Here is a 14,297-nt window from a genome sequence, read left to right as displayed (position 1 = left end):
GTGTGTGTCTGGTCTCCACGGTAACGCACACATGCTGTTTCACTGATTTTATAACTTTCCTGTAAACGTTAGGTAGGGCCCTGGATTTATTTTAAACTGTCAACACCTACAATAAAACCCACCGTCCTTTTCACATGGTTCCCCCTGGCCAGACACCCCTCTGCTTCTTTTCTAGTTCTTCTGTCAAAAGAAGAAAGAACAAAAATAATGAAAACAAAAACAATAATATGATGCACATGAATTCCCCATTGCGCTGATCTCATAGGATTGCGTCAGAGCAGAGGAAAATGTGATTTACAAAGTGGCTTTATGGGCGGAGCTTGGGCAGCGACTCATTTGTAAATTTCAGTTTCGTGTTTAAACGGATTCCTAGAAATGAATTCATGTGTCGCACTGTACATTAAGGGTCGTTATTTTTGTAAGCTACTGTAAATAAGTATGAATGTAATGTTAAAGGGGAACGCATATGTTTCTCTTATGGGAAAAATTGATTCAAATAAATACATGCATGTCCTGACTGAGAGCTGCACTCTGCTCTTGTGCTGGCAACTGTATAATATCACAGCTAAAGTATGGGATCTAATCTCCATAGATCTGTTATCCAGAAGGCTCTGAATTATGGTATTGTCATTGATCCCTATTAGAAGAACAAGAATGCAGCTCTCTCATACCAGAAGGCACCTTTCCTGGAACTGGGGTTGCCACCTCTAATGGCTTTCATAGCCGGGCAGGGGGCGGGGGAGCAGAGAAGAGGTGGGGCCACTGCTTTGCGGGGCGAGGATGAGGCAGGGTCATGTTATCATGGGGGCAGGGCTAATGTTACTCAGTCCTGCCCGGTTTTCCTAATTTGGGAAACCGGGCAGGAGTTTTTGACCCGGACAGGCCTTCTGAAAACTGGCAACCCTACCTGTAACCCAAAACAATATCCTCTAGGGTGAACGCACACAAGAGTTATTACAAGAGTAATATACTCAAAAAGCACCAGGCCCAACTCACAGCCACCCAGCCCCTTCCCTTTGCTGCTGGCTATTTGCAAGCCCCCCTACCCCCTACACCAATACAGCTGAGCCCCTGCCACTCCCCCACTGGTTGCTCATTTGCTCAGTGGGCATCGGAGTTACCCCATCCCCATGCACCCTCTATAAAAATATATTGCATAAAACAGCTCACATGTAAAACCCTGCTTCATATGAACCATTTTCATAAAAATATACTTATTAGTAGTATGTGCCATTGGGTACTCCTGCAAAGAACATAAGCATTTTAAGTACTAAGGGCCGCCCCCTGGGATCATATGATTCATCTTGCAGACAAACAAACTTGTCACACATACATGCTAGGCCACACCAGCCAATGAATGGACAGAGTTGTGCCTTTTGCTCCCACACTACTTCCTGTTAGAGCTCCAGTTAGAGCTGCATCACTTCCTGTCAGCTGATCTGAGGGGGCACACAGCCCATCACTAAATGGCGGATCAAGGGAAAGGATGTGAAAGGGCAATATTTACTGATATACATACTGTATTTCCAGTTTTGCTAGATTCTTTAATAGGCCAGTTAAGATGATATAAACTATCTGTTGGTTAAGTATTCATTCTGGGGGTAAAGTTTTCCTTTAAACTTTGCCCGTGCTCACTTGTTGCTATGCCTTTTCTATTCAAACAATGATGCGCACATCAGAACCAGAAACATTTTTACCAGAGAAACAAAACGCATGGCAGAATTTGAGCTTGAATGTTTTTGTTTTTGCAGTGAAGACATACCAGCTGGAAAAAGGTGCTTAGCCCTAGTCATGACTTTATTGGCAAAGCAAAACGGAACGGTTTTGCTCATCACTAATTGGATCTCGGTTCCCTCTCCATTTGTGATTATAGGGATCAAATGAATGGGTAAAAGATGCACATAAGCGCTAGAAAGGGAAAAATACATTGCATAGATGGTGGTCATAAAAATTGTGCATTATTACTACCTCTGGGGTACAGCTGCAGGAAAAACAAAGGGCAGTTTAGTATTTTAAGAGAGGAATATCATCCTTATGATTGGGCAGTAGGTTTCACTAATAACTTTCATTCTCCTCTGCCTTTGCTTTTCCTCTGAAATATTTAGACAGTATCTGTTAGCGGCCCTTCATCCTATAACAGCCACCTCAGGCCTCTGTGCTACTGCTTCATTACCATTATTATTAGCCTAAAGGAGTACCCCAGATTAGTGCAGTTTTCTGCTAACAGGAGAACTGGCCTGGGTTATCAGGTAAGTCATTATAATCACTGGAGGTGCCTAACATTTGGCACCCCCAGTAATGTAGGCTTTCCTTCTCCTTTAAAGAAGGTAAAGAATGTACAGTACCACAACCAGATATTCCAGAATTTACTAGTAATCGGTTGGAAATAAAATATTTGATATTGTATATTAGTTTCTATAGGTTCTAGTAATAATAAGTGTCAAGTGATATTGCCCTGTTTTCCTATGTAAAAATGGGGAAATGTTGCCAAATGCATTGGTCAATGGGAATTTTTTTTTCTCAGGCCAAATGCATTGGAGTCAGTAGAGTCAATGAGCATTTACTGTATACAGGTATAGGATCCATTATCCAGAATGCTCGGGACCAAGGGTATTCCGGATAAGGGGTCTTTCCGTAATTTGGATCTCCATACCTTAAGTCTACTAAAAAATCAATAAAACATTAATTAAACCCAATAGGATTGTTTTGCATCCAATAAGGATTAATTATATCTTAGTTGGAATCAATTACAAGGTTCTGTTTTATTTTTACATAGAAAAAGGAAAGCAGTTTTAAAATTCTGAATTATTTGATTAAAATGGAGTTTATGGGAGACTTTCCGTAATTCGGAGCTTTCTGGATAACGGGTTTCCGGATAAGGGGTCCGATACCTGTACTACCTTTTTTTACAGTGAATATGTATCTGGCAAAAAAAATGTGCTTAACCCTGTTAGAGATGAGTGAAACTACAGATATTGTAGTTAATACATACACATTGTAGTTGTGTTGGCAATGTCTTAAAAACATGGCACCTGAATAGGCAGGGGAGGGCTCCCATTCCATTAGCTGATGTGAAAGGTAAGGAAGCTCGATTTAAAAAAACAAAAATAAAAAACTCTTTTTTTAATGCCATGCCGTATTTTTACGTGCAACTTTATTCTCACTCCAAAAAGGGTGTTTTTTTCTTGGTGAATTTTTTGGTCCCAGCATTTTTTTTTTTACTGGAAAATGTTTTAGATGGAAAAATGTGGAATTTGGCCGTGAATCCATTTATAGCAAAAAAATGCACTTATCACTACATACCACCTCATATTACATATATGTGGGTAAAATAAAATTCTAAGTAGAACGGCATATGGAAGTGTACTGGCTGACATAATTCCTGTATTTCAGTATCTTCTTTTTCTTAACTCAACCACAGTTTGCTGTATTTTATTTACACTTGGTGAAAAATTTCACTACTTTCCTTATTTGTCACGTTCGCCCAGAAGACTTAAGGGGGATGCCAGGAAGATTGGGGTGGAAAATCACATTCCTGTAACAATTATTCCATTTCAGTTCCTACTAACCATATGTTTTATCATCTTGTACAAATATACATCCAGACAGGATGAATTCCATAGCTGTGCCAGAAATAGAAAGATAATAATATTATAAGAAGGATTGCATAAGTTTGTCTTTGGAATCAAACTGAATGGGTTAAGCTGCACAGTACGCCATATCGTTACTTATTATCTTATTAATTAATTATCAATTTATATGTGCTCAAGGGCAGTTACAAGTGTTGTGATGCCTAAATTCCTCTTTATCTGCCCTGTCTGTATTTACAAAGTATCTTTCTCATTTTTGACTGTGCGTTATATTGTGGCTGGAAGTCGGCTTCAAGATCCAGAGCATTCATTCCCAGCCTGAATTTCATGGACCCCTGGTGGTCAAACTCACCAAAACAGAGAGCATGAATGAAAATCCTTCAACAAAGATACGGTATTTAAAAATGTTAATGGAAATAACGTGTATACAGATATAGGACCCATTATCCAAAATGCTAGGGACCAAGGATATTCCGGATAAGGGGTCTTTCCGTAATTTGGATCTCCATACCTTAAGTCTACTAAAAAAATTAATAAACCATTAATTAAACCCAATAGGATTGTTTTGCACCCAATAAGGATTATTTATATCTTAGTTGGGATAAAGTATAAGGTACTGTTTTATTATTACAGAGAAATCGGTTTTAAAATTCTGAATTATTTGATTAAAATGGAGTCTATGGGAGACAGGCTTTCCATAATTTAGAGCTTTCTGGATAATGGGTTTCTGGATAAGGGATCCCATACCTGTATCATTTTGAATGTTTATAATTGTTCTCCATACCTTAAGTCTACTAAAAAAAATTAATAAACCATTCATTAAACCCAATAGGATTGTTTTGCACCCAATAAGGATTATTTATATCTTAGTTGGGATGAAGTACAGAAATTGGTTTTTAAATTCTGAATTATTTGATTAAAATACCTGTATCATTTTGAATGTTTATAATTTTTGCTAAAATAATTTCTCATTTTTATAAAGAACAATTACAATGATATGCACATGATGTGATAAACAAAAGATCAGAAAAATCAAATCACCCAATCAAAACAAAAAAGAAAATGGAAAAAAGACAAGAAAAAAAAAACCTGAATGTGTCCAGAATATGCATAACCCACTGATAATATTAAATGGCATGTAATGTATCTCTTCTGGTGTGTATATAGCATTTGGGTAAGCAAACTATTCTTATACAAATAATGAAGCAAAATGTAGTCACTTTTGCATACCGTACAGCACCAGCTTGAGGAAGCACTGTATTGAACTCCCCATTTGCACTAAACTCTAAGCTGGTCCATCACGGTACTTGGTCATCTAAAAATAATATAATTGCAGTTTATGTGAATTACCCCCAAAATCAAATACTGATCAGAAAGGCTTAGCATTTCATATAGCGTATTTTCATCTGGAATTACAAACAGGGTGCTGGTTCATAGAGGTTGAGTATCCATGTATCTTGTCAAGGACTCAAATGCCAACACTATGGGGCACATTTACTAACCCACGAACGGGCCGAATGCGTCCGATTGCGTTTTTTTCGTAATGATTGGTATTTTGCGATTTTTTCGGAAAATTGTCGCAACTTTTTCGTTGCCATTCCGAAAGTTGCGCAAAATCTGGCGATTTTTTTGTAGCGTTAAAACTTGCACGAAAAGTCACTCCTTTTAAGTTTTAACGCTACGAAAAAAAATCGCCAGATTTTGCGCAACTTTCGGAATGGCAACGAAAAAGTCAAGTTTTTTCGCGCAAGTCGTAATGGCTACGAAAAACTCACGTTTTTTCGCGCAAATCGTATTGGTAGCGAAAAAGTCACGACAATTTCCGAAAAGTCGTAAAGGCGCCGAAAAAATCGCAAAAAATACGAAAAAGTCGCAAAATGTTCGTTTTAAAATCGGAATTTTTCCGATTCGGATTCGTGGGTTAGTAAATGTGCCCCTAAGTGTTCTTATTTTATACACCCTGAAATCTAAATATTTCAAACACAACTTCACATTTTTTATTATTAAGGCAAATAAAAAGGAGAATAAGTTATCAACTCATTCACTCCATAAGAGCTGATTGTGTTCAATTTATGAATCCATTTTAGTTCATACTATATAAAATTCCACAACTCATTAGAGGTCCATGTAAGATCAATAATAATAATGATCATACATTTCATACTATATTGTGTGTATTTGTGTTCACAAAGGTGTTAAGCTACTGGTGTGTCTGCTTTTCCAGATTCCAATGCAGCACATATACCAGTTCTATGATTCCTCATTTGTTCTCTTAGTGTGATAATAGTTTTCCCACATAAGATAATAAATTGGGATGCACAAGTAAGTCAGAAGTTGATAGATAGATATATATTTGTCAGTATGTGGATGATTAAAAGAAGATCAGCTAATTTGATATTGAAGTCATTTAGTCAGGGTATCCATGTTAAAGATGGTAGCCTTGAACTCTGTATTACTGATACTGATTTCAGTTAATGATATAAATGCCCTGAATCAGTTTTAACTAATAAATCCTATAGTCTTTATGCAATACAGGGAAATGCTCTAAAAATAGGAGGTAATAAAGTATTGTTTTTCAAAACCAACCAATGGTCATACGTTGCCTTATTAGGGGTATAGGAGGTTACAAAAATTGAATGCACTTTCACCACTCAGCAGATGTTTTGTGTTAAAGTCAGAACTTGTTCCTTGTTTTTAGTAAAAGTAAATCCATCACAAGTTCAAGTCATATATATAAATACATATATATATATATATTTTTTCCCCCTTCTTTTCCTTCTTTAGTGGTAGCACCAGAGCCATTGTATTCGATAGACTCCACTCTCATGCAATATGAACATATATCCCCAATATAAAGCCGATTCCAGTCTTTTCCAGTAGAAGCAGACTGCAATTGTTATAAAAAGTTATGATTATAAAATTTGGCTCCAAAAAGAGGCTATATGTCTGACCTATTCTGCCACCCACAGAACACTGACTAAAAACCAATGATTGAAATGATGGTGATAGTATCCCTGATGAGCCTATGGGAACAGTGTATGCCATTATCAATGTCATTGAAACCAGCACATCTCCTTGATGATCTTGTTTGCCAAATATATGAATAATAAAGTAGATTGTGCAAAATTAGATCACAGAATTAATTCTATGCAAGAAGATACCTTTCAAAAAGGTTTTCCTAATTTTGAAGGCAAAATATAATGTAGAAATTAGCCTTGTGGTTAGGGCTGAAAATCAGATTATAGGCAGACGCTGTACTGCCCACAGCAGAAGGTTTTAAGTGACACAGATGGAAACAACTATGACATACTCAGATGACACAGGGAAATGCAGTGTTGTGTCACTACCCTTTTCTTTAATCAACAAATAACAGTTGAAAGAGTCATGTTTTCAAAAATGTTTTTCTGCTCACAGATCACGAGAGGAAGCAACGGTACGATGGTAGACACATTAGGAACAGACATGTAAAGACATGTAAACTTCTTGTGCAGCCCACCAGCAAGGAATATGGTGGTACCATGTTGTCTGCTAGTAATTCAAATTATGGTAAAGCAGTGTTGCGTAAATCCTTGATGAAAAAGAAAGGCTTGTTTGTTCAATATGGGCCCCAATTTAAGTAGAGTCATGTACGTGGCTTCATATTTTGTCTATGCCTGAGTATTCTTTTACTTCTGGACCATTAAACTGTATATTAGTCAGTGGCAACTGGTGATCATTATGCTGGATAATTAGAAAGTGGGGTGTATTTTCCCTTACGTGCTATGGTGCCTCAGTCACTGCATGCTCATTCATACTTTACAAACTTTCATTTAAACATATTGGGGGAAGGGGGCAACCTAATAGAACTTTTATTACAAACTGGAAAGAAGCAGAACAGAAAGCAAATAAAAAAAGAAACACTTACAAACAGGAAGTCCAATTAAACAGCTATAAGAATAAGTCATATTTTATAAATATGAACTATGAACTACAGGTATGGGATCCATAATCCGGAAACCCGTTATCCAGAAAGTTCCGAATTACAGAAAGGTTATCTCCCAAAGACTCCATTATAAGCAAATGATTCTAATTTTTATAAATGGTTTCCTTTTTCTCTGTAATAATAAAACAGTACCTTGTACTTGATCCCAACTAAGATATAATTACCCCTTATTGGGGGCAGAACAGTCCTATTGGGTTTATTTAATGGTTAAATGATTCCCTTTTCTCTGTAATAATAAAACAGTACCTGTACTTGATCCCAACTAAGATATAATTAATCCTTATTGGGAGCAGAACAGTCCTATTGGGTTTATTTAATGGTTAAATTATTCCCTTTTCTCTGTAATAATAAAACAGTACCTGTACTTGATCCCAACTAAGATATAATTACCCCTTATTGGGGGCAGAACAGCCCTATTGGGTTTATTTAATGGTTAAATGATTTCCTTTTTCTCTGTAATAATAAAACAGTACCTGTACTTGATCCCAACTAAGATATAATTACCCCTTATTGGGGGCAGAACAGCCCTATTGGGTTTATTTAATGGTTAAATGATTCCCTTTTCTCTGTAATAATAAAACAGTACCTGTAATTGATCCCAACTAAGATATAATTACCCCTTATTGGGGGCAGAACAATCCTATTGGGTTTATTTAATGGTTAAATGATTCCCTTTTCTCTGTAATAATAAAACAGTACCTGTACTTGATCCCAACTAAGATATAATTACCCCTTATTGGGGGCAGAACAGCCCTATTGGGTTTATTTAATGGTTAAATGATTCCCTTTTCTCTGTAATAATAAAACAGTACCTGTAATTGATCCCAACTAAGATATAATTACCCCTTATTGGGGGCAGAACAATCCTATTAGGTTTATTTAATGGTTAAATGATTCCCTTTTCTCTGTAATAATAAAACAGTACCTGTACTTGATCCCAACTAAGATATAATTACCCCTTATTGGGGGCAGAACAGCCCTATTGGGTTTATTTAATGGTTAAATGATTCCCTTTTCTCTGTAATAATAAAACAGTACCTGTAATTGATCCCAACTAAGATATAATTACCCCTTATTGGGGGCAGAACAATCCTATTGGGTTTATTTAATGGTTAAATGATTCCCCTTTCTCTGTAATAATAAGATATAATTAATCCTTATTGGGGGCAGAACAGTCCTATTGGGTTTATTCCATTCTTAAATGATTTTTAACAGACTTAAGTTATGGAGATCCAAATTACGGAAAGATCCCTTATCCGGAAAACCCCAGGTCCCGAGTATTCTGGATAACAGGTCCCATACCTGTATATAAATGTGTCTCAATTTTCTAATAACATTTGAAATAGTCCATTGTAGCATAATGCCAATGAGTCTACCTTGCGTAAACATTACATTTAAGTTAGATTCAATTAAAAAAAGATGTTATGCTACAAGTATTTAAACACTTGCCTATGACAATCCTGCTACACACGGACATAATTGAAATGTGGAGACTAATAATGATACAAGACCACCAGCAATTTGTGTCTCGCTGACACAGCTTTTTCTTTGAACCTCCAAGAGGAAGAAATTATGCCTGGAAGAACTCGGTTTTAGCAAGCCAAGTCCACAGTGTTGCTAATCCACATGTGTATTGTCACAACACAGTCAGAGTTGGTATTAATCATGTGTAGTGTTACACAAAACACAAACGCAAATGAAAAGCCGAGCAGTGATTAATCTGTATGATTACAAGACAGAGATTAGATGGCACCAGCAGTGGCTGTTCTACTCATTGACTTCGCCTTTTTACATGACCTCTCTTCCTTGTGGATTTTCAACATCAAAACTCAAGAGGTGGCATGAGGTTAGGGCACAATGTTTTAGAATTCTTTCAATGTAATCTCATTCCTGCTGCCCAGGACCATGTAAAGAAGAACAGAACAGAGGAGAGCTCAGCTTGGCTTTAATAAATGAACCACAACTCCCAACGGGTGGATTTGCTTCTGTGCTTGAATTGTGCCATGATGAGGAAGTTTTCAATTCAGGTGAACTGTGAAGAGATTAATCTTTTGTCTTCCCTTCCACCTCTCTTTGTGGTAGTAATTTAAGTCCGATAGCTTTAGTAGTGGTCTTAACAAAGTTACCCAATGACAATATCGGGGGAGGTTGACAGGAAAGACCCCACTATCATAAAGCACGGATTACAGAAAGCATTGAAGCTGAAAAGAATAAAAAGATTTCATTTCAATGAGTCAGACTTCATTTGAAAACACTTTTTTTGTAATCTTGTTACCTTAATCCCTTGTAAGTAGAAAATTCTCTGTTTATTTACACAGCAGTGTATTTTATCCCCAACCACCAATATTGTAGACCAAAGCATTGTTTCCCCTAGGATTATGGGCCCATGATAGTCCCCAGTCAATTCTTGTCCATTTGAACTGACACAAGTAAAATAGGTCTGGAAACAGTAATATTCTTTCTACATTTACCAATGAAAAATGTGTAACCAAAATTATGGGATCAGAATATGTTATCTGTCTGTGCACACAAAGGAAACTGGCAATCAGTGACAAAATAGCAGCAGCAACTATTTTACTTTTAAGAGGTAAAATATGACATAACTATAAGTTTTACTTTTTTATATTTGTGCTTTAAACTGAGACTAGAATGTGACTGTATAACTAACCCTGTGCACATACAGTAATATTCCTTGTGTGCAGTTATACATTAGTGGGAAGTGTTACTGCTGATGAAATGGAATCTGTCCTGTTTCGCTTCGCCGAAAAATTTGAAAAGATTCACAAAACGGTGAAAAACCTGCAAAAAGACGAAAATGTCTCGCTTAAAAAAATTTGTTTGCCGCATCATTATTTTGACGTACACAGCAAAAAACGATGCGTGCAACAATTTTTTTTCGCTCATCATTTTTTTTTTGCGGCAGGCAACAATTTTTTGTTACGCAGTGAAATTTTCTCACCCATTTCATGCAAATAATGCGCCAATGCCGAAACACAGAAATCTGCTGCACATCCATGCCTGCAAAATTATTTCTCCCATCACTACTGATGATATATTGCTACTACTTGCCACCCTCTTCTAAATATTGCCCACTTTTATCAATAGCAAAACTACCCTATTTTGGAAAAACGTGAAAAATTTGCCAAATGCCATGGAGTCATCAAATGCATTGGTGTTGATCAGCAAAAAAATTGGGGGGGTGGGGGGTTGGCAGAAAAAAATGCATGGGGGAACGACATTTGCCACTTCTCATAAATACAATGTTGCCAAATGCAGGCAGTATGACGGGCATAGGCGTCTGTGTGTTCGGGGGCCACATCAACGAGCCAATGTGGTCCCCAATCCGGCTAATTTTCAAACCTGCCCGATCGAGATCTGGCGATTTTAGACGAGATGTCAGTCGCCCAGGCCCATCGTTAGTGCCCATACACGGGCCGATAAGCTTCCGAATCAGTTTAAGGCACCAATATCGGCAGCTAGAATCATCCCGTGTATGAGGACCTTAAGGGCGTACCTTGGTTATTTATAGAGAAGCTAATGGTTGATGTTCTGCTAGGAACTGTGTCAGGAGTCAGATCACAGCTGCCACATTGTCGGATAACTCTGCTCTCCACTCCCTAACCAACTTCTCTATACTAGTTTGAATTTGGTGATCTATGAGTTAAACCTACATGGAACAACATGGTCAGACAGTTTGGTCAACTTCTAATGGATGTGGAGGCCTTTTGGGACCATCATTTAAGTATTCTTATTGCCCCAAATATCAAACCGTTGGTGGCAGCCATGAAGAGACTCTAACAAATCCTACATGACTCACTAAACTGGGGCAATATATTTTAGTTCTTGACAAAGACGAGTATTACTCTCGCTGCAGTAAATTGTTCATTTAACTTCTTTAGGCAGCAGATATAATATGCCTTCAGACACATAAGCCAATAGCAAACATTCTGCAATAAAAATCAGGATTTCTACTCCAAAGAAAACATTTTTATACATATTTTTATAATATAAATGGTATGCCAAAGAAAATGAATTATTTTCAGTTTTTAGAATGACGGGTCCTTTAAATATATTCCCGTCTAAAGCACACATAATGCACACTTTACAGTTTCTGCCTTCAGGAAAAAAAAAAAATCTTTGTTCGCGATTCCTTTTTCTTTACTATAGTCTCATTTAAAAATAAATATTTAAAACTAAATTAATGAGATGAATAAAGTACTTTTTCCTCAAAGCTCCAGTGAATTGATTTAATGCTATACAAATGTAAGAGTTTGGGAAAGGCAGAAGTCAAATACAAACAAAAAGTCTACTTTGGCAGTCAGATGGTAGAATTATATGAAATGAGTACTCTCAGAAACGCATGGATACGGTAATCTAGTGATTAATTCAATCCCCCAACTGGAATGTACATAACGGTAGTTACAATATACATTATGGTCTGTATTCACCAGCTGACGACAGAGAACACTACTGTATGTTATAAAACCCCTGAACACTTTAAATCAGGAACAATTTTCCCCCCGGTGGAAATTATTACTCTGCGTGTTAGTTTGTCATTTTTCTTATTTTCAAATGTTTGAAAAGTATTGACTTCATATCCTTTGTATAACAAGAAAAAGTGAATGAGGATTGTAACATTACAAGAAAGCATTACATAAAATTAGCTTAAAAAGTAATCTTTTTTTTTTTTTTTTTTTTGGAGGGCTAGAATTCAAATAAGCAGAGTTACTACTGTATATTTCAGCTACTGTTATATGAACCAGTTGAAAACAAATCAGTTTATTGTCCTCAGACAGTATAGTAAAAACAAAAAAACAGACAATGCCTTTATGTATACTTAGAATACTTGGACTAGAAACCTTAGCTGCAGGGTAGTGTGTAACTGGGTTATCATTACTTGGAGAGGTTAGGGTAGCACAGCTAATGAGGTAGGATTGGGTGCCTCCCACCATATACACAACCCTATGTAAATTTGCAAGGGTTTAGATGGCACAAATTCTTCCCAGTTGTTATAATAAAGCAGAAGGCCCCAACCTTTCTTACTCGTGAGCCACAGTCAAATGTAAAAAAGACATGGAGAGCAAGACAAACATCATAAAAGTTCATGGATGAGCCAAATAAGGGCTCTTAGGGGCCTCTATGCACACTATCAGATTACAGGGGGCTTTATTTGGTAGTAAATCTTGTTTTTATTCAACCAAAACTTGCCCCTAAGTCAGGAATTCAAAAATAACTACCTGGTTTGGGGGCACTGAGAGCAACATCCATGGGGTTGGGGAGCAACATGTTGCCCCCGAGTCACTGGTTGGGAATCACTGTAGTAAAGGATTAAAAAGAGTTTGAGGTAAAGATCTTCAATGAAGAGAGCACAGTAGGAGTTCCAAGTAGTTAACCAGAGGCAAGGAGTTCCAAGTAGTTAATCAGAGGCATGGAGTTCCAAGTAGTTAACCAGAGGCAAGGAGTTCCAAGTAGTTAACCAGAGGCATGGAGTTCCAAGTAGTTAACCAGAGGCATGGAGTTCCAAGTAGTTAACCAGAGGCATGGAGTTCCAAGTAGTTAACCAGAGGAAAGGAATTCCAAGTAGTTAATCAGAGGCATGGAGTCCCAAGTAGTTAACCAGAGGCATGGAGTTCCAAGTAGTTAACCAGAGGCAAGGAATTCCAAGTAGTTAATCAGAGGCATGGAGTTCCAAGTAGTTAACCAGAGGCATGGAGTTCCAAGTAGTTAACCAGAGGCATGGAGTTCCAAGTAGTTAACCAGAGGCAAGGAATTCCAAGTAGTTAATCAGAGGCAAGAAGTTCCAAGTAGTTAACCAGAGGCAAGGAGTTCCAAGTAGTTAACCAGAGGCATGGAGTTCCAAGTAGTTAACCAGAGGAAAGGAATTCCAAGTAGTTAATCAGAGGCATGGAGTCCCAAGTAGTTAACCAGAGGCATGGAGTTCCAAGTAGTTAACCAGAGGCAAGGAATTCCAAGTAGTTAATCAGAGGCATGGAGTTCCAAGTAGTTAACCAGAGGCATGGAGTTCCAAGTAGTTAACCAGAGGCATGGAGTTCCAAGTAGTTAACCAGAGGCAAGGAATTCCAAGTAGTTAATCAGAGGCAAGAAGTTCCAAGTAGTTAACCAGAGGCAAGGAGTTCCAAGTAGGTAACCAGAGGCAAGGAGTTCCAAGTAAGTAACCAGAGGCATGGAGTTCCAAGTAGGTAACCAGAGGCATGAAGTTCCAAGTAGGTAACCAGAGGCAAGAAGTTCCCAGTAGGTAACCAGAGGCATGAAGTTCCAAGTAGTTAACCACAAGCAAGGAGTTCCAAGTAGTTAACCAGAGGCAAGAACACGAAAAATTTAATTTTTTTTTTTGTTTTGTCACACAAATAAAAGTGTCAAAAAACCCAGAAGATCTCAAAAACCAATCAAATAAAGATTAGCCAACTAAAAAAATGGACAGCTGCCAATGACTTCTACATGACTCCGAAAGCTTTTAGATGGTGTATATTTACTTTTGGAATTGTTGCAGTTTTGTTGCATAATTAATGGCAAAAAAGTTGTGTTTTGTGGAAAAAAGAAAATATATGAATATATTAGCAAATGCCCCCTTCTCTGTAGTGTTGTGTATCAGAGGATGGCACCTCTAGCTTGAGAACTGGCATTTGTGCTCAACCATAACTGCTTGGTACATCCTTCTCTCTGTCAAAGCTCACACCCAGTGCAAAGTCCCACCACCTGACACA

This window comes from Xenopus tropicalis, chromosome 10, assembly GCF_000004195.4.
Source record: "Xenopus tropicalis strain Nigerian chromosome 10, UCB_Xtro_10.0, whole genome shotgun sequence".
Classification (NCBI taxonomy): domain Eukaryota; kingdom Metazoa; phylum Chordata; class Amphibia; order Anura; family Pipidae; genus Xenopus; species Xenopus tropicalis.
The sequence above is the reverse complement of the archived record's forward strand: the minus strand, read 5'-3'. Positions refer to the sequence as shown.